The following is a 24,123-nucleotide window of genomic DNA, read 5'->3' on the forward strand; positions in this document are numbered from 1 at the left end:
TAAATGTGCTTGTCGTTTACTGTAAGTGCGTTTCCATCACCATAAAAATATGTGCACCAATACTGCTTATTTCAATTTGATGTATAGCGCCTTACATCACTATCTATAAACACACATATTGTATATATACTGGATATACAATATTAGCGCAGGCATGTTAGTTAACAGTATTTTTTTTTAAACCATGACAGCTGTATCCTTACATTTAAAAGGTGATATCTGCTCCCAGCTACCTATGTAAGAAACAAATAAGCAAGAAGCATCAAGACCTAGAGGTGACCTGTAAACATTACTATAGCAGGCTTGTATAAAAATTCAGGTTACATTTCTGAATGGGAAAGTCCAGAGCAGAACATGTGAATGGTTCTTTTCTTTTAAACGAGGCTGACATAGAGTACATTCAAATCTGAATAAAATCAGCAAAATAACATGCTTCTGTGCTGAGGAATACAGAAGAGAAAACTGAGAAAATGCTGAAAGTGGGGTGATAAAAGTACTAAGATATTTCTGATCAGATAGCCTTCTGAGCTCTTTCCAAACAACACGTAGTATGCTATTTACAATGTTGTATCCACTTATGAGGGAAAAATCCTGAAAAAATAATACTGTTGTGTCTGGACTGAAACTCACCACATATACTGGAAACCTTTAATCTAGTTTTTCGCTGTCGATGTGGACTTGGACATGGTACCCATTGTGGTAGGGAACCACACTGACTTAATCATATCTGTATTTAGATATTATCCTTCTGTTACAGAAAATGACCTAGATTAACTGAAATTAGAAGTTAAGATCCCAGGCTTCATTCTACTCCCATCACCCATCTTTTCCATAACTGTTTACCTTTTATCTTTAGAGTTTTTTTTTTTTTTTATGTAACCACTTAATTTTTCCTTCCCATACTCAGAAGGTATGACTTCTCTCACTCAACAAACACCTTGTAAGTTAACACAGCTCTGTGTAATAAGCCATGCTCAAGCCTCTTTTTGTTTATGTCAATTTTACCACGTGACGGGAATTTAAAGCCGAGCAAACACAGTTCATGAGGACTGCTGGTGACACTCAACAGAAGTTGTAGGAAACTCAACTTGAAATCTGTCCGTGCATTTCATTGGAGTTTGAGCTGACGGTGTCTCTCTGTAATGGCAGTTTCCATCTGTAACTGAACTGAATCTTTATCTGTGTACAGGACTGTGTATTTCTTCCCGGCAGAACAGCAGAATGTCATCTAGAAGATGTTTCTTCATGCAGCAGTTTTCAACTCTTACCACCAGGAGTGCATGCAAAGATAGGAGGATAAAGCTTATTACTGCTTGCACATCAGGCAAAGCTCCATGCTCTTCAAACTGGGCATATAACCATAGGGAAAACTTAGACGGCTTTGTTTCTTATTGTACCACTGCTGCTAGTTTCCAGGATGATGGTGGACTATTTCTGTTCCCCAGGTTATCCACCTGTAAAATGAGGAGAGCATTATTGGGTCCCTGATTGTAAGATCCTATCAGACCTACTTATACAAAAACCTGTAATAGCATGAGATTTAAAGTTTAGAATAGTTCAAACCACACCATCAACTTAAAATCTGGAAATTATTTTAAAAAAAAGAAAAAAAAGAAGAGATTTTCAGTTGTGTTATTTTTATGAAGACAAATGAGTTTTAGCTGTTTATACATCCATAATTTATAAACTTACATAATTTATATATGTATATGTTATATACATTTGTAAATTTATAAATACATATGATTGTATATTTTATAAAATAAAACATCTCTTTTTTTTCCAGTGTGTGAAAAACCCACACAAACTTGAACATTACTCACTGGGACACGATCTGCAAGATGGTCCATGTCACTGCATCTCGCGCACACGCACATACATGCCCACACATTGCTCCTGACAGGATGTCCGTAGAGGCAGCTCTTCCAAGAGAAATGGGAACCGACACAAACTGAACAAAACAAGAATGTCCCCTTTAAAACTCCCAACATCTCTAGCTCGCGTTCCTCCCTACAGCTCTCACGCGCTTGCAAAACAGTAATAAAGTCATTGAAAAAAAATCTCTGACTCGGCACTATTTCTGATTTGCATATCTGCAACTTCTTTACCAAAACATCCCTAAAGCACTCTTTCAGGCTTTACTTTTTTTTTTTTTTCTTTATTTTTTTTTTCAGCTTATCCCTGCACGTGACTGAGCTGAGAGGCAGGAAGGCTAAGGCCTGGGGTCCCACAGAAAGCTGCTACGTGTCCCCATCCTGCAGCACCCCAAGTGCCCCCATCCTGCAGTGACCTGGTTCACCCAGAGCCGGACCAAAGCTCCCTCAGGCCTTCCTGGAGGAAGCAGTTAAATGATGTCCTCATATACAAACTGCTCTAAACTGTACGAAAAACTCCACAAAGTGCTAGTGAAGAGAAAACTGTCAATTGTGGAGTTACAGAACTGACTGCAGTACATGCAAAGGAGGCTGCAGTCACAGATCTGGGGGGTTCTCTTTTCCTCCCCTCGTCTCTTTTTCCTTCTTCTTTTTCCCCCTCCTGAAGTGGTAGCTTGCTTCCTGAACTGACATTGTTACAGAGCATCTTATCTGCTAGATGAGGCAGAAGCTATGGCTTCATGACAATTAAAAGCAGTTTAAACCAGTGCTGCTGCAAATCCCACTCTGGGGCGCACAGCCTTCCTTGCTACTCGTCCGGCTGATTCAGTGAAGCAATTCAGGGGGAAATCGCACGGGCTTTCTGTCGGTGCTGGGCACTGATCTGGCTCCCTGTGGGGAAGCACGAAGCTTTGGTGTTGGTGCAAACAGGAGAGAAAACCCCACAGCTGGGGGCAGTGACTTGTGGCGGGGACAGCAGGACTTTAGCTGTCACGATTTAATTTGGTTTGAGCTGTCAAGGAAAGAGACCCACCGGGCAGGGCTTCCACGAGCAATTTAAATGACAGCCACATGCTTTCAGACTTTTCCCTCCTGGACACATTTTCTGCACAGTTCATTCCGCTGCGCAATCAGCAAACCGATCTGGCTGAAAGTGAAGGGGAAAAGAAGTCTTACCTCCAGTCTGTTTTCACGCTCTCAGATCAGACACGAGGCTGCTGGTGAAATCTGTAACTTCACCAGGCAGCTGGGATCAGAGCAGCAGCTCCACTGTACAACAGACAGCTCTCAGCAACCACGCTGGGATGACTGCTTGTCCCACGCAGCCTGCTCCTTTAGCCAGGCTGCAGGACACGTGGTAGTGCTCAGGGATTCAGAGCCCTGCTGAGTTCCTACTAAAAGCTACTCAGCTCCATTACAAACTTGACCTTTTTTTCCTAACTTGCAATGGAAGTGGTAAGAAGTGACACCAGAGAGTCAGAGCTGCTCGATCCTGGAAGCTCTCAATACCTTTCGCTTCCCGGAGAGAGGAGGCATGAGTGAGGAAGACCACGCTTTGATATGCACAAAGGCAAGGAGGATGGAGGCAAGGCAAGGGTAGCAAACATTACCTGAAGGTCTGACAAGCAGAGAGAGCTTCCTGAGCGCTGGGATAACTGGAACGATAGATACACTTGCTGATTTCTGAGAAAAAACGTCACAGATTGTCATTTGTTTTTCTGTATGCAGGTATATGGGATGCTGTGGCTACTTCCCTTATGGTGCACAGGGAACACAATCACAGCAAACACACGTTCAGCTTTTTAAACTTTTCTTGTCCTATTAGTGTCACTCCTTCAAGGCCCCGGTATTTCTCGTCTATAAGAGGGAAGAGACAAAGGTAAACAATTCACTAAATCCATTCTGACAACACCAAACTGACTCAGAAGAGAAAAAAAAAACAGCAACATCATGCTGGAAAGCTGACAAGTTAAAATGAAAAATCAGGTTCAAACATTTAACCATGAAGTGATTGATAATTACATCAAAACAGGGGGTAGCAGGGGGCATACGCGCTATTTCTTGAAATCCCCACATTGACTCTTTTTCAGGAAGATAAACTTTAACTGAGCAAGTTATAAACTCAATTAGAAACACCACAGCCCACATTATGTAGGATGTCAGATTCTGAAAGCAAATTTGCTTTTAATCTTAAATCCTGTATCGGTATGCTGTATGGACCACAGGTTCCTTATTAAAACAAAACTAACCCCACCATGAGTTTTGTTCAACCAACTTGGCAATTAAGGCCCGGTTTATTTATTCATTATTTAAGCTAACGTCCATGATTCAAAATTCAGTCTGGGAAGAGGCATGCAAAATTGAGAAACTGGACAGACACTCGTGTTTTGGCTGCTGTGACTCCGGCCAGTGAGACGCTTGCATACATGTGATTCATTGAGGAGCCTTAAGGGATTTGTTTTAACCGCTCCAGCTGTTGAACAAAGGTAGGTTGCCTTCTACCATAACCATGCTTTTCTTTAGTCTTGTCTTTTTTTCTTTTGGAAAAAATAAAAAGCCCACAAATTCAAGTCAAAGCCTACTAAGCAAACTGGGAAGCATTTGGGAAGATAATGACACAGCAACCCTGTACTGGAAAGGAATTAGCCCAAAGGATGATCGGAGACCTCTGCCACTTCCCATTTTCTGTACTTCTCTCATTCCTAAAACAGCCCTACTTAGAAAAAAATTAAAATTCATTAATCTCTGACAAAAATCTGACAGAGCGATAGCAGTTACCATAAGATGCTTGCTGCTCTTCTGTTGTTTGTAAGCAGTGGGAGGTTTCAAGGCAGCTGAGCCGCCCCGACTGCTCGCTGCTACTGGGGCAAGCGGCTGCCCCCAGTCCCTCCCCATCCCACTCGTGGCCGGGCGCCCCTGCAGCTCCAGCACCCGGCTGCCATCGCACAGAGCTAACTGCTAAAACCGCAGAAAATCAGCCCAGAAGGAGAGGCTTCTTCTGCTTTGGAGAGGTGAACCAGCCTGCCAAGCCAGCGGGCAGGGACGAGGGAGTGAGCTCTCCCTCTTGGGACGGCGGCGAGCTGGCAGTGGGCACTCGGCCAGCCTGGGGCATGCAGCCCACACGTACCTGCCAGTAACCATGGCCAAAATGTTGTTAAGCAAAATCATGGCAAGCCCACAGAATTATCCCAAGGTTCAATACTGAAAATAGGTATATTTTGTTACTCAAAACCGGGAAGCTCAATCCTCAAATCCTCCAAGATTAGAAGACGGATCAGGAAAACTGCAAGCGTCAATTACGGCTTTGTGCTTCTGATGGAGACCAATTCATAAATTGCAGTATGACTACAGAGAATGGGGTCTGGCCCCCACCTTTTTCTTGAAATATTGTCCAAAGCTAATAAACTACTTTATTCCATTCAGAAGTTTTACGGATGTGCTTGTTATGGCAGAGTAATAAGGCCGAGCTTATGGCATGTCAGAAGGCTGCCCGATAATGACTTTCTGTTCCGATTTAAGTTATACTACGTGTTTGCTTCTACTTGGAGAACTGCAACACAAACCCGCACACTTTAGGTAAATCCGGTATCTCCTGGCCAACTCAGTACAGGTTTGTTTGCGTGGATCGGCTGAGCAAGTCAAGATGCTGCGACAAACCTATAGCGTTACATTACATTGCTTATTTTCCAAAGTCATTTTGGAAATCACAAGCAATACGGGCTATTCTGGGCTTCAGACTAGACACAAAAAACAAACAGAGGCAAGGCACATGTTGAGTTGTGGTTTTAATTCTATTTTCAACACAGTTTATATGACTTAGGACTCCAGCAAGCAAACAAGCTAACCATTGAATCCAAAGCTCAGCATAGATTCTGCATAGCTCAGCACGGAGAAGTTACAGTATCTGAATGGTATTTTTCACTTAAGGAGAAATAAAATTAGAAAATGACTAGCTGGCTGGGAGAAAAAAAAAAAAAAAAAGAAAGAAGAAAGACATTTCTCTCTCGACATTTTAAACAACTGAGACCTTTGCATGTAGTACAAAGGAAAAGGAGTTTAACAGCCAGAGGGTGATATCATGCTTCTTCACTCTTGCTCTAATCTACACCGTAAATCAAAACAATCTCATAAAAGGTTAAATTATTAAGAACGGTGGCCCAATGGAAGTGCCATGCAACCAGGAAACCAGGATGACCATAAAAAGAAAATGAGGCTGCTGGTAACCATTACCACGTAGGGCTGAATCAGGAGCGCTAACACCAAAGACCTATTTCTGTTCCTGGTACAAGCCGTGAGAGTTTTACCTTTCCTTTTCTTCCCCCCCTTCCCGCTCCGTGAAGGCAGGGGCAGGGGCAGGCCCCATCCCACCCGCGGCTCCGTGTCTCCCCAGCATCCCGCAGCCCCTCACCCGAGAGGGTGGAAGGAGGGGGGGGCTGGTGCCGCAGCGCGACGCCGGCGGGGCTAAAAACTGAGGGAAAAAGGGCCGCTTTCGGGCAACTCGCGGCTGAAGAAATGAATACACCAATAAATGAATCCACCGCAGCCAGCAAGTTGCAGGGGGCTGGCTGCGCGGCAGCACCGACTCCACGCTCAGCACCACGCCGGGCTCTGGGGGGGGGGGTGGGGGGAGAGGGGGCTCGGGGGCGGCTCACCCGGAGCCCTGAGGGGGGCAGAGGGAGGTTTGGGGGGGCTTTGGGGGTCTCTGCCAGCCGCTGCCGGGGCGGCGGCGGCGGCACCTGCGCTGAGAGGAGGGGCCGGGAGTGGAGGGGGGGGGGCTTGCCGGGCGGCGGAGCGGGCCCCGGGGGCGGCGGGCGCCCCTCGCCCCGCCGCGGGGCCGGGCGGCCGCCGCCGGCAGCAGCGGCAGCAGCGCCCCGACTTCCTGCTGCTGCTGCCGGGCCGGGCAGGGGCCGGGGCCGGGCGGCTCCGTGGCGGTGGCGGTGGCTGTGGCTGTGCCGGGCGGCGGAGGGATCCCGTCGCCTCCCAGCAGCCTCCTCCCCCTTTTTTTTTTTTTTTTTTTTCTGCTTCTGCTTTTTTTTTTTTTTTTTTTTTTTTTTTTTTTAAAGCCTTCCCTCCTCTCTCCTCGAGAGAAAAAAAAAAAAAAAAAAAGAATTTGACAGCGATTTTGCTGACAGCGGGGATTTTGGCGCATCGCGGAGAGAAGGAAGAGAGGGGGGGGCAGAGAAAAAAATAATAATTAAAAAAAAAAAAGAAAGAAATAAAAATTAAAAAGGAAGAGAGAGCCCCGCGGGTGGCGCACAGCGAGGCCGTGCCCGAGGTAAGCGGCGCTGCCCCGGGCCGGGGGGGGTGGTGCTGGGGGGGGAGCGCGTCCCGGCCGTGTGCTGGGCAGCGGGGCCGAGCCGAGCCGTGCCGGGCCGAGCCGTGCCGAGCCGTGCCGGGCCGGGAGCTGCGTTTCCTGGCGGAGCGATATTGGTTTGGGGGCCCAGCGCCGCCAGAAAGTAGGACCCAGCGCCGGGAGGGGGGGTTGGGGGGGGGGGGAGGTGTGTGTGGGGAAATTCACAGCGCGATCCTTCCCTGGGCGCCGCCAGAATGATGGCATGGTGAAAGAGGGAAAGGGAGGGGATTTCAAGCCAAAAAAGAAAAAAAAAAAAAAAAAGGAAAGGAGAGAAACCCGAGCCCCGCGGCCGGCCCCGCGTGCACTTGTTGCAGACTTCACGCCAGGTAGGGGAACGCTTGGCAAGTTTCATTTTTGCATGAGCTGGGGCTTCTGCTGCAAAAAAAAAAAAAAAAAAAAGTTTGCAGCTGACTTCTCGGGCCGCAGCGGCCGGGAGGCGAGGCCCTGCCTCCCTCCTCCTCCTCCTCCTCCTCCTGCTCTTCCTCCTCCCGCGGGGGGCGGCGGGGCGCGGCCCCCACCTGCCCGCCGTGGGGCCGGGGGCTTGGTCCCGGGGGGGGGGCAGCACGGCGGGGGGGCTCCCCCTGGGGGTGTCACAGCATCGGGGCTGGGGACCACGGCCCTCCAGGGGCAGCCCCACGCGTGGCCGTGCCCCCCCCTTGCCCCCGCGTGGCGCTCCCCGCAGCCTCCTCCTCCTCCTCTTCCTCCTCCCGAGGGAGGCTGCGGGGTGCGAGGCTGCGGGGACGCGGTGGGGACGGGGTTTCTGCCCCGCTGTCCCCCTCCAGGAGAGGGGCAGGCAGCGAGGAGGTGGCTGGAGGGGCGCAGAAGGATGAGATTTTCCTCTTCTGTCCTAATTCCGGGGTGTGTGTGTGGGGGGGGGGAGGGGGGGTAAGGAAGAAAAACTGCTAGCCAGATGTTTAAATACCAGAGCGATGATTTGCAAGGGAAATTAATTGGCAGTTAACCAGTTAATAAATGGATAATGCCTACTCATCCTTCTGCCGACTTCGCAGATCGGTTTTCATGCCTACCAGCCCAGCCCTGAATATTCAGGGTGTGAAACTTAGCGGTGCCGGCACGGCAGCCCGGTAAAATCTGACTTCTTGCTGCTGTCCCAGCGCGGCCACGCCGCCCATAATTCCTGCAGCCGCCGCTGACGTCCGTAGATTTTTACAGACTAATCTAATAACAGCAAAGTAGATATGATGACCCATAACTAAACTATTTATGGAAAACATTGCAAAGTGCTTAACTGCGTGATTAACGTGGTGAGCAGGTAATCACCGGGGGTAAAGTTTTATATCTTCGACCGCTATAATTTTGCTGTGTCTGCTGCAGAGACGGGAGTTCACTGCTTCAGCTTGGGCCTTGCCCCCTGCGCTGCTCCGCAGGGCGATGCTGCTGCTCCTGCGAGCATCCCGTGGGGCGCCCTGCTGGGACCTGCCTCTCCCCCTCGATGTGCGGAGGCACCGTCGTGATAGCACGACCTGCTGTTGTGATACCGACCTGCTCTTGTGATACCGGTGCGTGCGTGAGCCGCTCCTGCACGCTATACAGGCTGCCGTTCTCCGTGATTGCTTATCTGCTTCGTGGTCCGTGGGGATGTTACGTCGGCTCAGAATGGAGCCGTTTCCTTAATAAGACATATTTATCTAGAAATAACCATTTCGCTTTGATACCCGCTGGAGTGACGTGGCATCAAGTTCTGTGGTATGTTACCTTCTTTTCTGAGGCTTATCCCAGGCGCATGTTTAACATCCAGGGTGCTACTTCATCAGTGCTCATGGAGGCCTAGATGGTGTGGAAGTTAAGCTGCGTGGCTTTGTAATTAATAATGTCATGTCAAATAGACCGCATTTATTTAGAACTTTGATAAGTGATTTTTTCATACGAAGAAAACGTGTCATGTGCATTTTCCTTCCATAGCTGATAGTGCTTTGGAAAAAGTAAGCGCTGGTGTATGCTGCACGTGAAAATTTTGTCGCAAATAAATGCCTTTATGATATTTTCCGCTACAGTCGATAAGCAGCTTGAGTTTCTGAAGTTGGGAGATTCCAGCAAGGAGCTGGGCAGCGCTGTCGGGGTGGCAGTCAAACCAGTGTGTCTTGAAAAGCTCAAATAAGAGTAATGCAACTTTAATAGAAAAACAACTCAGATGAAGCTGGCCCGAGAGAAGAGTGCAGGATCAGCCTCTTGGCGAAATGATAAGGGCAGCACTTAATCACCCTGCCATCGATGCGTGTCCTGCCCGGGGCACCCGCGGGGAGGGATGGGGCCCAGGGGCAGCCAGGTAGGGATCCTGCCTTGGCCAGGGTTAGCGTAAATAAACCACAGCATGACTAACCTCCCTATCTAACACTGACTCACGTTGCATTTGGTGAGGCTGAAAAAGGCTCCATGTCTTATCCACTTAATGCTCTCGACCTCTGTGTTGCCGCTGGTCACGTGCCTCTGGTTTGTGTTTAAGACCGGAAAGTGAGTCCTTGTTTCAGGTTGCTTCACTTTTGGGTAGCACTCAGCAGGGCTGGGTTGGAAAAGGGAATTCCTAGGCTGGGAGCTCAGGAGCTCCATTGCTTGTACTTCTTCAGGCCATTTTAATTTTTCCAGTCATGTGTTGAGGTTTGTCATTATAAACTGAGATTGTAACTTAGCATCTGGTAGGGAGTGTGAGAAGAGTATAAGGAAAACAGTCACATAATGTACTGCAAGTTTCCTAAAGCAACGTGAGATAATATTCTGCTGTGAATATTTTAAACTCTTTCTGTAATTTTTTGTTTGTTCCATTCTAGTGGGGAATATGTCACTTAGAAACTTGCTTGGCAAAGCGGTGGAGAAGGCGTTCCTCTCCCTCTCCCAGTTCTGTAATGGGACAGTACTAACCTAAAGAGAGGCCCCCCGGTCTGTAGCGTCATTGTGAGATTCTGGTGTTGGAAGGCTGCGTCTCTTTATGATGTGTCATAGCAACTTGTGAGATAAGGCAGTTTCATTTCAGCTTCCTTAGAAATACTAAAAAAAAAAAAAAAAAAAAAAAAGGGCAAGCAGTGTTTGGTGGATGTAAGGTAATTGTTGAAGGGGCAAGAACTTAGCCCTTAGGCTTTTTTTGAGGCTTTTTGGCTTCCAACAAGGGATCATGATCTATCTGGCTTTCCTTTTAGAATCAGAGGGACCCTTTTGCCTCTGGTCCTCCTGTGTGGTGCAGACAGGAGCACCTCCGAGCACACAGGTTAATTCTGCCTGGGGCAGCCTCCAAGCCCTCGCGTGTTTATGTACATCGAGCAGCTCCAGTGGTGGCACTGGCTTCCAAGGAGCTGCTGAGAAGAAGGACCATTGCCGTGTGTGTCAGTGTTTGTAGGAAGGGGGGCTGAGTTTGAAACTAAACTAAAAAATGGAGGCAGTGAGTTTTGCTGCTTGTGGAGGTTTAAAACCTCTTCATAACTTGTCCGGTGCTGAGAAACCTATTATTGTCATCAATTGCAGGGCGGTGAGGGGAAATTGGGCCTTCTAAGATAAAGACAAAAATAGCACGTTCAAATATATTTCAAGAAAGGCGGCTCTTCCTTCAAAGAGTGTGTCTGAGCACGGCTCAAAGGACGGTGGCCAAAGTTGTGTCATTTTTTTGTTTTAATTTTTCTTAACTCTTGAAACCAGGCAGATTGAAGAGATCCAGTGACTTTTGAGCAGGACATGCTCAGGAGTGAAGCCACCTTGCAGATTTTGGGGAGACGTTGCCCCTTAGGCCTTGAGGTGCGTGGTCAAGCCCAGCCAGGATGGCGCCGCAGGCAGCACAGCGTGTCCCATCAACACCGCTTCGTGCTGGATGTTGGCTTCTGAGGGGAAGAGCAATTAGGACAGGTGTTAATTTTCTGCCTCCCCGGCTTTGCTGTGTGGTGGTGTGGGCATGCTGGAAGCAAGGGGCTTGGAGCATCAGCGGGCCGGGTCCGCCAGGCTTCTGGCTATCGGCTCACCCTTAGAGCACATGCCTCGCATCGATCAGAAGAATTGACCCAAGTCCTGTGACATTTCCCGGCTTTTCTCTAGCCCTCAGTTTCAGAGAGTTCTGCTGAGAGAAAGAGGACATTGATTTGTGTGGGGAAAAGCTGGAAAATGTGCTCAGGCTACAACCTGCTGCCTCCGAAAGCAGAAGGCAGGCGCGTAGTTCGTCTCACTTTCTTCTCAGGGGGATAACGGCTTGGGAGGCCCACAGCACGCTCTTAATGGATGCCCCGTTACCCTGTAATGGGGTATTTTTTAGAGATTAGGCTCTACGTATGACAGTGGGGCTGCTGCAACATTTTGGACGAGTTCTGTAGTGTTGGGTGTATTTTGAGGTTCTGACTGAAACAAGTCTTGTGGTTTTAGCTTACTCCGTAACAAAGGGTAACGCGTCTCACACAAACAGCCCACCTCAGTTTTCGTAGTTGACTGATGATTTGCTCTGGAAAGACCCAAAATGCTGATATGAGGTAGGCTCGAAAGGTAGCTGATTCTTTCTTTTTGGCTTGTCTTTCTCCCATTTACAGTTCAAAATTTGCTAGGATTTTGTCCAGATCACTGATATTCAGCTTTCCCTCGGCTGGTCAGTTTACTTTCCAGGAACATGGATACAGATGCTGAGTTTTCCTCAGCTACCACTGAGGCCTTTATAAATCAGCTGTCCTGGGCCTTATCACAAATTTTCTCAAGTCTTTTTAGTCCAGCAAGAAAATGGTTGCTGCCTTTCCCCTCCCTCCTCTTGTCAAGTGCTCATTGTAAGATTTTTGATAGAGACTGCATTGTGATATGTCCTTGAAGTGCTGTGCTGCAAGGTTTTGTTTTGCCTTTTTTTCTTTTCCTTTTTTTTTTCCTCCTCTCTCTCTTCATGTTTAGACTTCATTGCATTTATAGCAAAGCAAGATTGTTGTAGATGCTCTTTTTTGGTATTTGTTTTGTTGTTGTTTATCAAAAATCTTGTGTTCTGTGATGAGGAAAAGCTTTGACTCGGGTACTAAAACCTCCAGCAAATCCTGAAGTGTTAAGGCTGCAAAAATACGGATTGGGGAAGGGTTGCTCCAGCAAAACAGGTATGGGTTAAGTGTTAAATTATCAGCAGCTCTGTTTTAAAAGGTGGGAGATTTTTGTTTGCCCTGTCTCAAGGCTTTCAGGCTTCCTCAAGGATGACAGGGTCTGTCTGAGATGCAGAACTTACACCAGGTACTTTCTCTTTGAATATTAAATCCTAAATGATTCCTTCAGCATAGGGCTGTGAAAAACAAACCCTGTGAAGTAAGTGGCTATTCAATTTAAAATTTGGTAATGGCTGAAAACTTCTCTGTCTTAAAGTTGTTTGATTCTTAGCTGGCAATAAAAAGGTGCTGTACAGACCCATTTTTTGTCTTTGTTCTCTGCCCCCCCCCCCCCCCTTATTCTCATTGATGGGGAAGTTTCATTTCCTTTATTTATATATTTTTAGTGTATGGGTGTTTGGGGGGTGTGGGGAAAGATAGGAGGGAAGTCCGTGTTCTAGTTTTTGTATTTAAAAGAAAAAAAGAAAAAACAAACCTCTAATCCTAATGGGTTTAGCAATGGCCTGAAATACATTCTCCCCTTTAAACCAAAAACTCTACTGGTAAAATAGTACATGTTAGGGGATCGAGGGGTTTTGCAACAGTTCTGTGTGGGTAAGAGTCCTGTCTGAGCTCCAGTTGTATTAACAGGAAAGTATTTTTCCCAGTATTGTTATGTTTCACATGCCAAATCAAAACTAGAAATGCCTTTTCTTGGAAGGATCTCTATTTACATTTGGAGGGTTATGCCAATTACAGCTATATTAACAACCTTTTTTTTTTTTTTTTTTCTCTCTCTCTCTCTCTCTCTCTCTCTTAATCTTACACTTGACCTAAATAGTAACTTCTTTCATTTTCTTAACAGAACATGCAGTACAGTCCTAGCGTGTAGTTTTGGAGCAGCCAGTGGGGTAAACACTGCTGTCCTACGACACAAATGCATATGGGCACTCTTGCAGGATTATGGTTTTAAGGGGGTTCTAGTGAAACAAATGCTCTAGGAGCTTTGCATAAGTTACAATAGCCCTCTGCTATGCATGCAGAATTGAATGCAATTTATCATTAAGTAGGAAGTATATTATTCATATGCTGTAATACTTTCTTCCAAGTGACTCCACTTACTTTAATTTTGAATACAGTTTTTAAATCCCCCAGATTTGGAAATGCTGCATTATAGATTTGTGAAAGTTTGGAGGCATAAGATGAGATGCTATTAATGCTCACTTTGATCAGAGACTGAAGATTATGTGGACAGTGCAGCGATGCATGACGTGGGAATAGGTAAATGGGGATTGTTTGGCAGGAGCGTGTAGCTCCTTGCCATGCCAGGAAGGTTGCTGCTGACCCTTCTGCCTGCTGGGCTTGTGCCCTCGGTGCTGTGTCTCTGCTGCTGCCCTGCAGGCTCCTTCTGGGAGACAGAGAGGGCATGCTGGTGGAAGAGCCTGTTTGTACCAGAAAGTCCACCGACTAGTAGATAGTACTGCTATTTTTTCACGTGGAAATTTCATAGTTGTTTGCTCTTTTTTGAAGTTAAGCCTTGCACTGTTAGCAAGAATAGTGGGGTATTAAATAAGAGTTGGATACTGACTGGTCTGTGAGTGATTCACATCTGCCACAAGTCTTAATACTTAAAGACCCTATATAGCTAAGCTGAGCTTTCTTTTCCCCAAAAATTCAGGCCACCAAAGTCCTGAGATGTTTAGGACGAGTTCCTTAATTATCTTGCTGTTGCTGCCCTTTGGCCTGCCTCTTGCTTTGTCTCATCCTCAGCGTTGGAGCTGGGCTTACCTTGCGGGGAGGTGGTCAGCTTTGGGTTGAGCATGGGCTGCTTTCAGCAGCGAGAGCACCTCGCCTCACTCTCTCTCTGGAGGCTGAAAGTATCACCTTTGCAATGGCTCCTAGGTTGATGTGGGACTTTAAATAAACACGAGCTCTGTGGCCATTACCAAAGCTGTGTCTGCTGAGTGCAGGAGGTTACAGTCCCCTGAACCGCAAGTTTACATTATGTGTAGCTCAAACCCAACTGCTTTGAACACAGCAGTTGGGTTGCTGCTTGTGCCCTTGATACAGCAGAGGGAAATAGGTGGAAGCCGTCCAGTTGCCAACCCTTTGGATTTTGATGGAACAAAAGAAATAGTTAACGCTCACCTACATGGAAGCTTTGCAGAAGCCTTGGTACTGCTGCCTCGCTGGCCTGCCACGCCATTCGAATTCACGCAGCGGTCTCCCACATGGTTATTTGCATCTGTCCTCCTATCTCTGTTTTATATCTGCAATTTCAGTACGTGCTTCCAGAATTATTTTTTTTGTTCATTTCCAATCACTCTTCAAAGATAACTGGCAAAACCAACAGGCTGGTTGTGATTTTACAGCAGTAGAAGGTAGACAACTTTGATCTCCTTGTTAAATGAATTTTCTTCATGTGTGGGCTGGGTGTGTAGTGTGTTGATTTAGTTTTTATTGATCAGTGTAAAAACGTGAATTCAGCATCACAGCAATGATAATAAACAAGTACTTGCAGTGATATTCTAACGAGTTCCTGGCAAAAATAGGGCAGAAAACCATCTCAGAGATTGACATGCTTTAGTGGTGAGATGCTGAACCAAGACACGTTTGATAAAAAGGACTGAGTAAAACTGTTTGAAGTTCTGACTTTCTTTGGCAACACAACTGATGCGAGCAGTAGCATGCCAAACAGGGCAGAACGCGGTATTTTTGTACACATTTGAGCGTTAGCAATGGCTTTCTTGCCTCTGTCCAGAAGGACTCCCACCGTCCTCATCATGCCAAGATAGGGCAGGCTGTTGGAACCAGGTGTCTGCTTTGTTAGAAGGTTTCTCTGGACACAGGCAGCGAAGCACTCGTCACTGAAGTCTTCATCTGCAGGAATGCCCCGCAAAGCATCCGCACATGCTTCAGTATGCCTGCACTTGGCATTGGGTACAGAGGGGAGGTAATGCAGTATTAGGTACTAAACATTAGGTACAGAGAGGAGGGAGGTTGCTGAATTAGCAGACAATTTATGTATGGAAAAGTGAGATTCATATTCATAACTACATTGAACCCATATTTATGAGTATGATAGGAGCATGTCTTCATTTAAGGTGGCAGTAATTCTTCTAAGCCAGCATGTTTGCAGAAGCACGGGCAGGTAGCTTCTCCCTCTTTTTCACTGATGCTGTGTGTTTGCAAGACTGGAAGAAACTTCTCAGTGGGGATGATGGGCAGTAATTCTTTGCATTTTTTCATCAGCCAGGCTTATTTTATGCTGTCAGTGAGTAAACTGGTATCTGAGCTGCATGGATCAAGATAAAAAAGTATTGTTACTGCCTACGTGTGTTTGAGAGAAGTAGAAAATGAGAAGCAAAATTTACCTAAAGAAAAGTGTTTTTTTTTCCAGCACTATGAAATTTTGAAAGAGCTAGGTCGTAATGAACTTTAATACTTTTCTAAAGTTGCTGCTATTATAATGAAAAAGCATGAATAAGAGAACATGCCTTGCAGGTAAAATGAAAAAAGGCTTCTCCATTTATATGCTTGAAAACCAAAAATGCATTGCAGAGGATGAATTTTACCCTTCATTTTGCTTGTAGTAAGAATTAGTCTTTGAAGTTAAAAATGGCTTTAAATTTAAAGAAATAATACACCTGAAGAGGGAGGTACACAGAGAAAAGACACTGGGTTAAGTGCTGTTTTGTTAATGAAAAGTCTGTGTGTTAAGCCAACTGTGGCTGCCTGCCTATTGAGGTTCTGCTCAACGTGAGCAGGGGGTGATAAAACGAGGTGCTAGCAGACATGTATTTCAAAGATTTCCAACTGTCCAAAGGAATTTTAATCTGACTATCGAGTGCACAGATATAAATGAGAACCTAGGACTGCAGAAGTGCAATAATTTATGAAGGGAACGATACTTCCATGCTTCAAGTCTGGTAGCATGTGATTCCTAGGCTAACTACTCGATCGTTAGTTAAAGTAGGGGTTCATTAAAATAACATGGGCTCATCTGGCTTTAAAGACCAGCTCTCAGCCAGTAGGCGATGGTCCAAAACTCATAAGGTTTCAGCGCAGACTTTGTGGAAATGGCATGTAGATGACTGCATAAAGCTGGTTGATGGAGAGGCTTCCGTTGGATTAAGTGTGCTCCAGATTGGGCCAAATTTTTCAATTTTTAGTCATCTGTGGCAATGTCTATTCATATTGTAGTCGCTCAAACTACTTCTGTGACTGTTTGGAAGAAGGTGCAAGATTGGGTCAGTGTATTAAGGCAGCTCTTAGCTGTAGTTATTTTACTCTGTAATAATTGCGTTCTTCTACTTGAAGAGTTGTAATTACAAAGCAGACGATGCGCTTCAATTATGTGAAGAAAATCCTTAAATTTAAGCCCCACGCTATACTTAGCACAAACAGTTTTTCAGGAGGAACTTTTACTTTCAGGTTATTTTGGGAAAATCCGTCCTGCTAAGTATGTAAATTGCAAGAAATGAAAAAAGAGAACAAAAGAGCGGGGCACCTTATTTTAGGTCCCATCAAATGCAAAGTCGAATGCGCCCGTTCTAGCGGTCTGTAGCATGTGTCCGTGTTCTGGGGCTGCTTTTGGTACCGGTGGGCCAGACCACTTGGCCTTGCTGTGTCTCAGCTGCTTTGCACAACCAGGTTGCCAAATGATCAGCCAAAGGTGGGGACTGAGCATTTCCTTCAGTAGCAGGGAGCCAGGGGCCACATGCCATGGGGGCTTGTGCTCATGGGGACCTTTGTACTCATGGGACCTTTTTTGTTCGCTTTATTTGTTTTTCTGCTGCTGCGTGGGCGACTCCATGGTTTTTAGGTCAGTCCTGTGCCATAGCAGGAGGGCTTTGTACCTGCACCTATTGCCTATTAAGGCAATGAGAACCTCTCCTTGAATGAAGCGCAGCCAGACTGCAGATCTGTCTGCAGATCAGAGCGGAGGGGATGGAAGAAGCGGTGTTTGAGTGAATGAACGAACTTTCAAGCTGACTCAGTGATACACGTACAGTATATGCTGTAGAGATTAGTCACCACTTACTGTAAGTCTTTCTTTATGGCGCTTGGTGGACAGGCGGCTGTATCAAGCTGCCGTGAGCGAGCTTTGTAGGCTGGGAATTCAGGTAAATGTTATTTCCACAGTATTTTCCCATTGAACAACAGCAACAACAAGAAAACACAAAACCTGAAGACCTGTAAATTACTGAGCTAAAGGCAAAAGAAATCTTTTAGTTATCTCATAGTGTTGCTATCTTTCTTAATCTCTGAAACTAGTAGGGAAGTGAATAAATTATGCAACAACTCTTTTTTTTATTATTTAGAAACCTGTGCTTACATGTTGTTAGTACTGTTCTGCCCTGTCCTGTGCAGGTTGGTTTGATTTTTGTGCTTTTTTTTCATTAGGTAGGTTTCAAGCTGCATTTGGTTGAAACACCAATTTACATGATGGTAACAGAATAACAATTACAGGGAAGGATATTCATCTGTGAAAAAGCACTATTTTCGTTTGCCAAGTAGAAACTTCAGGAAGATTACCCTCCAGGTTGAATTTTCTCATAAATGTTCCCAAGTTCTGAAAATATTTACTGGCATAATAGGTATGCATAGCACTTAAGGCAAAGTTTGTATTTAAGAAGTGACTTTTTTGTGGAAATGTGGAAAAAGTTTTTTTTTTTTCTTCCTATTTAAAAAATTGAAAATATTAAAAAATATATATTTTTTTAAATGGTTAAATTCTTGTGCAGCTTTTTCTGAATTACCCAAAATTAGTAAGTTGTTTGTTTTGTACTTCCAGACTTTTCTTTCGGTTTGTTCTTTTTTGTTTGGCTAAACTTTATTTTTTCTTAATTTAGCTGGGCATTTTTTGTAATTCTTAGATGCCCTTTCTCTCTGATCCTAACCTGTTTTGCTTGGCTTCTTAAATCTGTCCTTAGAGAACTGTAAATTTCAGCCATGACTGTACCAAAATTGCTGTAGAGTTGTTAGAGCAAGATTATTATTATTTTTTTTGATAGTTTGCTTAAAATTACTTCCTCCCCAAAGAGAAGAAAAAACAAACACGGTGCTGAAGAGTGAGAACCAGACGGTGCTGGCACTGCAGGGTGGGACTGCCGTGGAGCTGCGTGCCCGTACAGGCGGCTTGGCTCCCTGCTCGCCCGATGATCTGATCCCGCAGCGCTGTTGGAGCCCTCTGAAGAGCAGGAACGAAGGCTGCAGGAGTTATTAACTTGTGGGTTATCTCGCACTGTTTATTTGAAATGGAGGCCAGATGATTTACATATCTCTGCATCTTGGATCTGAAAAAAGATCATTTCTTTTTTTTTTTTTTAATGGAAGTGACATCACGGCTTATGTCAGCCGGGCTGCATTCAGGCCTTTTTCTCCTCCCCGTTGGGCTGTTAGCTGAGCGCGAGCTCGACGTCCTGAGTCTTTCCCTACATCACGTGGCTTGGTGATAACTTCATCTCGGTTCAGAGACCCATAACTGCGCTTTTGTACAGTTAAATGTGAGAAATAAAGCTCTGGGCTGAAGCCTTTTGACATCGGTGGGCACAGAGCTTACTTTGTTGGTGGGCCTGGCAACCCTTCAGTGGGGCTGCGCGGGTCTCCCCTGTCTGCGAGTTGGTGTTTTGGAAAGTTGGTTGCTGCCTTTGTTAATGTGAGCCAATTTTTAAGTAAGTTGCTTCCCATGGGAAAAACAAACACATGCAGGAGAGAAAGGGGAGAAACGCGACATCGGATCCATGTGATGGTGTGTGGCAGACGGTGCTGGGATGATGGTGGTACCAAACACACGCAGAGACAGAGCAAAAGGATAGCGATCATCCAGGCTCCTAAATTTCCAGCCACACTGTTCCATGTGCAGAACTGATTCCAGTTACTTATAAAATAAAGTAAACATTATAACAAAACTGTCCATTGCCATGATGGATGTGGAGGTTTGCCTTCCCTCCTGCCTTTCATCGTCTTCCCCCTGCTTTGGGAGGAAGGCGAGGAGGCCTTTGGGCCAGGTACATCAGCAATTTTGCATCAGGCTTGTGGCAGGCAAAAGTTACAGCTGCCCATTCACACACTGTGCATTTTTTGATGCTCCAGCTCTCCTGTAACAGTCCCCGTCAGGGACTTGGCAGAGGAGGAGGTACATGGGATGCCCGCAGGGAGCAGAAGCACATGGCCCTGACCCGCCGTACCCAGGGGAGAGATCAGGGGCTCGTGTTGGCGTTACCCTGCCTGCAGCTATGTTGGTGCTCGCACACGGCGTGGAGGTGGCCTCTGAGAAAAAACTAGAGAAATTACACGTCCCTTGTGTAATTTCGAGGGGAGGACTTCGCCAGCGCAGTTCCCCATACAGCCATATGCTATTCTTTTCTTTTCCATATGTTCTCTGATAATTGTCGGGAACAGGTGCCTGCGAGCCGAGGCGGGGCGGTATTTTAAAATTAGACTTCTAATGGGGAAAAAGAACCGTGTGAGTTCAGTGCTAGCAAAAATGTCAGGTTGAAAATCTTGGCCGCTGAAGTTCATGTTTGTCATCGGGCAACGGGATGGCTCGTAGCAGCGATGGTTCAGCTGCAGAGCTGTGACTTCTGAGGAGGAGTCAGTAGTTCTGGTTTTGGATCTGCTTTGGCTAAATCTGGGAAAAAACACCATTCCTTATGTGTTCATCAGCCCACAGGTTCTATGTTGGGCATGTGCTGCACCCCTGCTTGGTGGCTTTGGTGGTGTGGGCTGGAGGAGACTTGAAATAAAATTTCTATTTTGCTTGTCTCCCACTCTTTGACCCCATCTTCCCCTGTATGTATTGCTGAGCATCCTGAGCTGGTTGTGTGCATGTGTACTGGATCACTGTTGGTTACTACCGTGATAGCCATTTTTGACCCTGGTTTTCCTTCCATCATCTGAAGCAGAGCAACTATTAAGAGGAGGATGTGGAGAGATTTGCAGTCATTCTGGTCTTAAAACAGTGCTACTGCATCCACTGAAAATCATTCCGGGGCGTTGCACAGCAAAAATCCCCCAGTATTCCAGGTACTTTTGCCACGTCATCTTCACATCCCCATAATTAGCCCTCTGAACAGCCATTCCTTTCATGTATCAGCTGGGGAACTTTCAGCCAGGTGTAGCAGATCTCTAGGAGCCCAGCAACTCAGAAGTATCTTGCATGTGAAAATGTCAGGGAAGACATTATACCCCTAATATTTTTGCGGTGCTTTTTGTTTTGTTTTGCTTTGTTTTGTTTTCATTTCTGGTAAAGAACTAGTAAAATATAGAGCACATATGGAAATGGCAGACGTTGTTGTTGGGTTCTTGATTTTTTGTTGTTGTCCTTGTTTCTAAAATTAAGCATACAGGAGTCTGCAAGATCCTGCAAAGATTTCAAACAATATTGTACAGTCATGTGTTCAAGGAACCTTTTTAATCTAGTCACACACACGCACACACACACACAAATACACACATATAGTGAATAGATCCAGGTTTAAAAAAAAATTGCAGTAAGGAGAGATGAACCAAATGGAGAAAGACAAAATACTGCAAAATATCTGTGATTGTACTTAAAAAAAGTTTAGGTTTTGCTGCTGGCATTCTGTTGATTCCTTTTTTTTTTTTTTTTTTTTTTTTTTTAAGTTTGTTTGTCCTTCCCTGTGTAAGAAAAGAACTTGTGGTATCAGCTGTTCTTGTCCTTAGCAAAATGTTGGTAACTGAAATGTGGATCATGTGAGCCAAGGGGTCCCTGTCTGCCGGAGAACTAACCCTGGCTTTTTCATATGGGTAGGTTATGAATCCATTATGGTCCCATCCGTGCACACGAGGAGTAAGTTTTCAGTCTGCTGCTGCCGTATGTTGCTCAGCTCGGTTGCAGGAGGAGCTGTGATCTCACGGCTTGACCACAGACGCGCTTGGTGACGTTCCCATGGGCCGAGCTGGTTGCAGAATTGGGTCAGCAGGACGCTATCCTGGGAAGCTGCCTGGTGCGGGACCCTGCAGGCTCTGACACCTGCTAACTGTGGTAACTCAGGCTAGCTGTTGTTGTATTTACATAACAGCTTTCTTGAATGATTTTACTTTTACATCTCCTGGACTTGAGCTACTACTACAAGACTTCCTCCTCCTTGAGGCAGTTCTGGTGGCGTGACCCACACCACTTCAGAGCAAGCGTTACTCAAGTCAGGCGCTGAATCAAGCTTGCGCTTTGCAGCTGCAAAAAATGTACGGCACGTGATGTAACTGTGGGTGATACTCTTTTAATTGTTTCTGACAGTAAACTTAGTAAAGAGGTCTTGATATGTATATATCTGAGCGTATGCACTGCACATCTGAAAAGCAATGAGCACACATACATATATGCATTATATTGCAATAGTTTTCCATGGGGAGTTCTGTTATTGTTGTCCCTTTCACAAATTGCGAACCTGTAATTTTTCATGGGCTGTTCTTTGGCCCACTCTGCCAGAGAGGCTCCATCTATCATGTTAAAAAAATCAATAAAAAGTCTAGAGGTTTATTTATAAAGTGGAGCGTAGAGAAAAGGTGCAAAAATTCCATTAAAATGGCAGTTTAGCGCTAGCTATATCTCTTTGGGACTAAGCTCCAATATTTTAAACTATTAAAATTGTTACAAAAGTGCTTTTAAAGTACCACAAATCACAGTAAGGCTTTCTAGTTGAAACTTGCCTTTATATAGTACATAGAAGTCAGCTTATGTATGTTTTTGGAATGTCTGATGCTGCCCTCAAATGCCATTTTAGCATCCATTTTAGAGCTTTATTATACTTAATAATCTTATAGGTTTACACTCAAGTGAAAGTACACGGATGTAAGAAGTCAGAATTTATTTTCTTGAGTGTATGTGTGTCTTTGTGCAGATGCAGCTCTGTGCAAGTTAATTATTTCTGAGGAGTCTATAGGCTTCTAATGTAATTCATCAGAATTGCTTGGCTTGGCACATGTTACTTCGTTAGAGGAACTTACAAATTCACATGGCTGTGGGTTTTTTTATTGCATAGCAGTTTTCACCACTGATGTGTTGGTCATCAACTCCATCTTTCCTATCCAAAGAAATAAATGTGTCCTTCTGCTCATAAATGTGATGCTGAAGGGTTTATGGGATAGTATCCGTATGAAACCTCTCAGATATCAGAAGCAGTGGATTTGAAGTGTGAGCTTAACCTCCCCACAGTATCCTCCTGACTTGCTTTAATAGCTGAAGAAGATTGGTTTTGAAACTGTTGAGTTTTAAACAAAAATGATGCTGAAGGGCTTTATGTTGTCATCTTTTTTCCTGGGATGAGGAGGTTTAGTTCCAGAAAAAGATGGCGAATTCTTATTTATAAAGGCTCTGTGTGTTGTGGGTTTTATTGTCTGGTCCCTGAGGAAAGCCTGTGCGACTTGGGAGGTGGTGGAGGTGTGTGGGCCTGGGCCGAGGGCAGGTTCCCCATCTCCAGGAGGGAGCACAACACTCTGTAGGGGCTGCGCAATGAATGTGGCAGGAGGCGAAAGAGAAACCCCAACTCACCAAACGTGTGCGTGGTGTAAATACAGGCCCTGTCACGCGGTCATATCCCTGCATACAACTGAATAACTCAGTCCATCATTCCTGCATTATTCATCCATCAAATTTTCCTTTTCTTACTAAATTACAGCCGCATTCTACCTTTCTTCTTGCTGTCTTTCTCTGTGTATGTTTTCTTCTTTCCTGGCTGTATGAAGTTAGGGTAAAGTAATGATCCCAGAAAGCTTAAAAAAAATAAGACTATTAACATCGCCCTTTTGCTGTTAAGTAACATTTGAAATTTCAAAGGAATTAGCCTATGTAATTACCATGTGGCTAGAAATCTGTTGAGAATTCATACTGGTGTTTGGAAAAGCTTTCCGGGGAGAACATTAAAGCTTGAAAGAAAATGCCTTTTACTCTGTCCCTTTCTCTGGCCTTTTTCTAGGTGAACACTACTAAAATCTGTTTCATAAGGTGTTTTTCTGTGTGAAAGGGAAGACTTTGGTTGTGTTACACAGCTCTGAGTATAAATGATGGTTAGCTTCCCTGCTTTTGAAATAAAGTAAGCAAGTAACGTTAATGAGGATAAAGGAGAACAGCGTCCGTAAAGAAACAGTTTCCTGCAAAGCCCTTCCAGTCTGGAGTCACCAGTCTGCCAGAGACAGGGCTGCAGGTGGGTTAATTGGATTTGGCCAAATTGTGATTGCTGCCACTTGAGGTTGGCTTAGGCTCTTCTGTCCGGTCCCTTCCTCTTCCTCCTCCCTGTCTGGCGAGGGAGCAGTATCTTGGTGCTGTGTGCTGCTGTCTTGCCCAGAACCTGCAAAAAGCCACGAGATGGGGAGAGGAGCCTGGAGACTGATGGAGGGTGTGAGAAGAGACAAAGGAGGGAGATTGAGGAAGTGTTGGGCTGAGGTCTTTGAAAGACATTTGTTAGGCCAGGGTACTGCAATGGTGTGGTGGTTGCTCAAAGTGATTTAGGAAGGGTGGTGCCCTGGAAGGGAAGGGAGGGTCTCTTCTCCTCCAGCCATCCCACAGCTGCTGTGGAGGTTGCTCCCTGGCTGCCTCTCCGGCCTGGCTGGTTCAGTCCATGGTTCCCATTTCTCCGTGGGTTCCCATTTCATAAAATCATGGAATCATCCAGGTTGGAAAAAAACTTTAGGATCAGCAAGTCCATCCATCCATTTCTCCTCCCTCTCCATGTTCTTATCTTCATAAGAGGCTTCCTCCATGGTTTTCTCTCGGTTTCACGGGGTGCCTTTTTGTTCCTCTTTCATCCTGTGTTAGTGACATGGAAGCATACAAAAGATAGGTTATTACAAAATACTTCCACTAGGGTAAGCCTGTTGGGTCCTGCATCTT

At 45.4% G+C, this 24,123-nt stretch overlaps 1 protein-coding gene and 1 long non-coding RNA gene across 11 annotated transcripts in view; one reads left to right on the top strand and one right to left on the bottom strand.

The window, feature by feature from the left end:
- Window positions 1-6,470, bottom strand: LOC110351926 (uncharacterized). 3 transcript variants are annotated; one of them, XR_011808266.1, is made up of 5 exons: window positions 6,179-6,470; window positions 3,485-3,731; window positions 2,908-3,021; window positions 1,824-1,951; window positions 1-1,454 (listed from the first exon to the last, which is right to left on the bottom strand). It is a non-coding gene; the product is annotated as an uncharacterized lncRNA (long non-coding RNA). The 3 variants fall into 3 exon arrangements; XR_011808265.1 differs by lacking the exon at window positions 2,908-3,021 and having other exon boundaries at window positions 6,179-6,465; XR_002400105.4 differs by lacking the exons at window positions 2,908-3,021; window positions 3,485-3,731; window positions 6,179-6,470 and adding an exon at window positions 3,051-3,209.
- A 465-nt stretch (window positions 6,471-6,935) lies between these two features.
- TRERF1 (transcriptional regulating factor 1) overlaps window positions 6,936-24,123 on the top strand; it is a 101,135-nt gene continuing 83,947 nt past the window's right edge. For 2 of the 8 annotated variants that reach the window (XM_027454149.3, XM_027454147.3), the window contains exon 1: window positions 6,937-7,149. The gene's annotated coding sequence lies outside the window, so the exon portion shown is untranslated. Of the gene's footprint in view, window positions 7,150-7,185; window positions 7,331-7,372; window positions 7,554-8,141; window positions 8,935-24,123 lie in introns of those variants that run through there. The other 6 variants (XM_027454145.3, XM_072035771.1, XM_027454150.3 and 3 more) reach the window with 5 other exon arrangements.

This window comes from Anas platyrhynchos, chromosome 3 (assembly GCF_047663525.1).
Source record: "Anas platyrhynchos isolate ZD024472 breed Pekin duck chromosome 3, IASCAAS_PekinDuck_T2T, whole genome shotgun sequence".
Classification (NCBI taxonomy): Eukaryota; Metazoa; Chordata; class Aves; order Anseriformes; family Anatidae; genus Anas; species Anas platyrhynchos.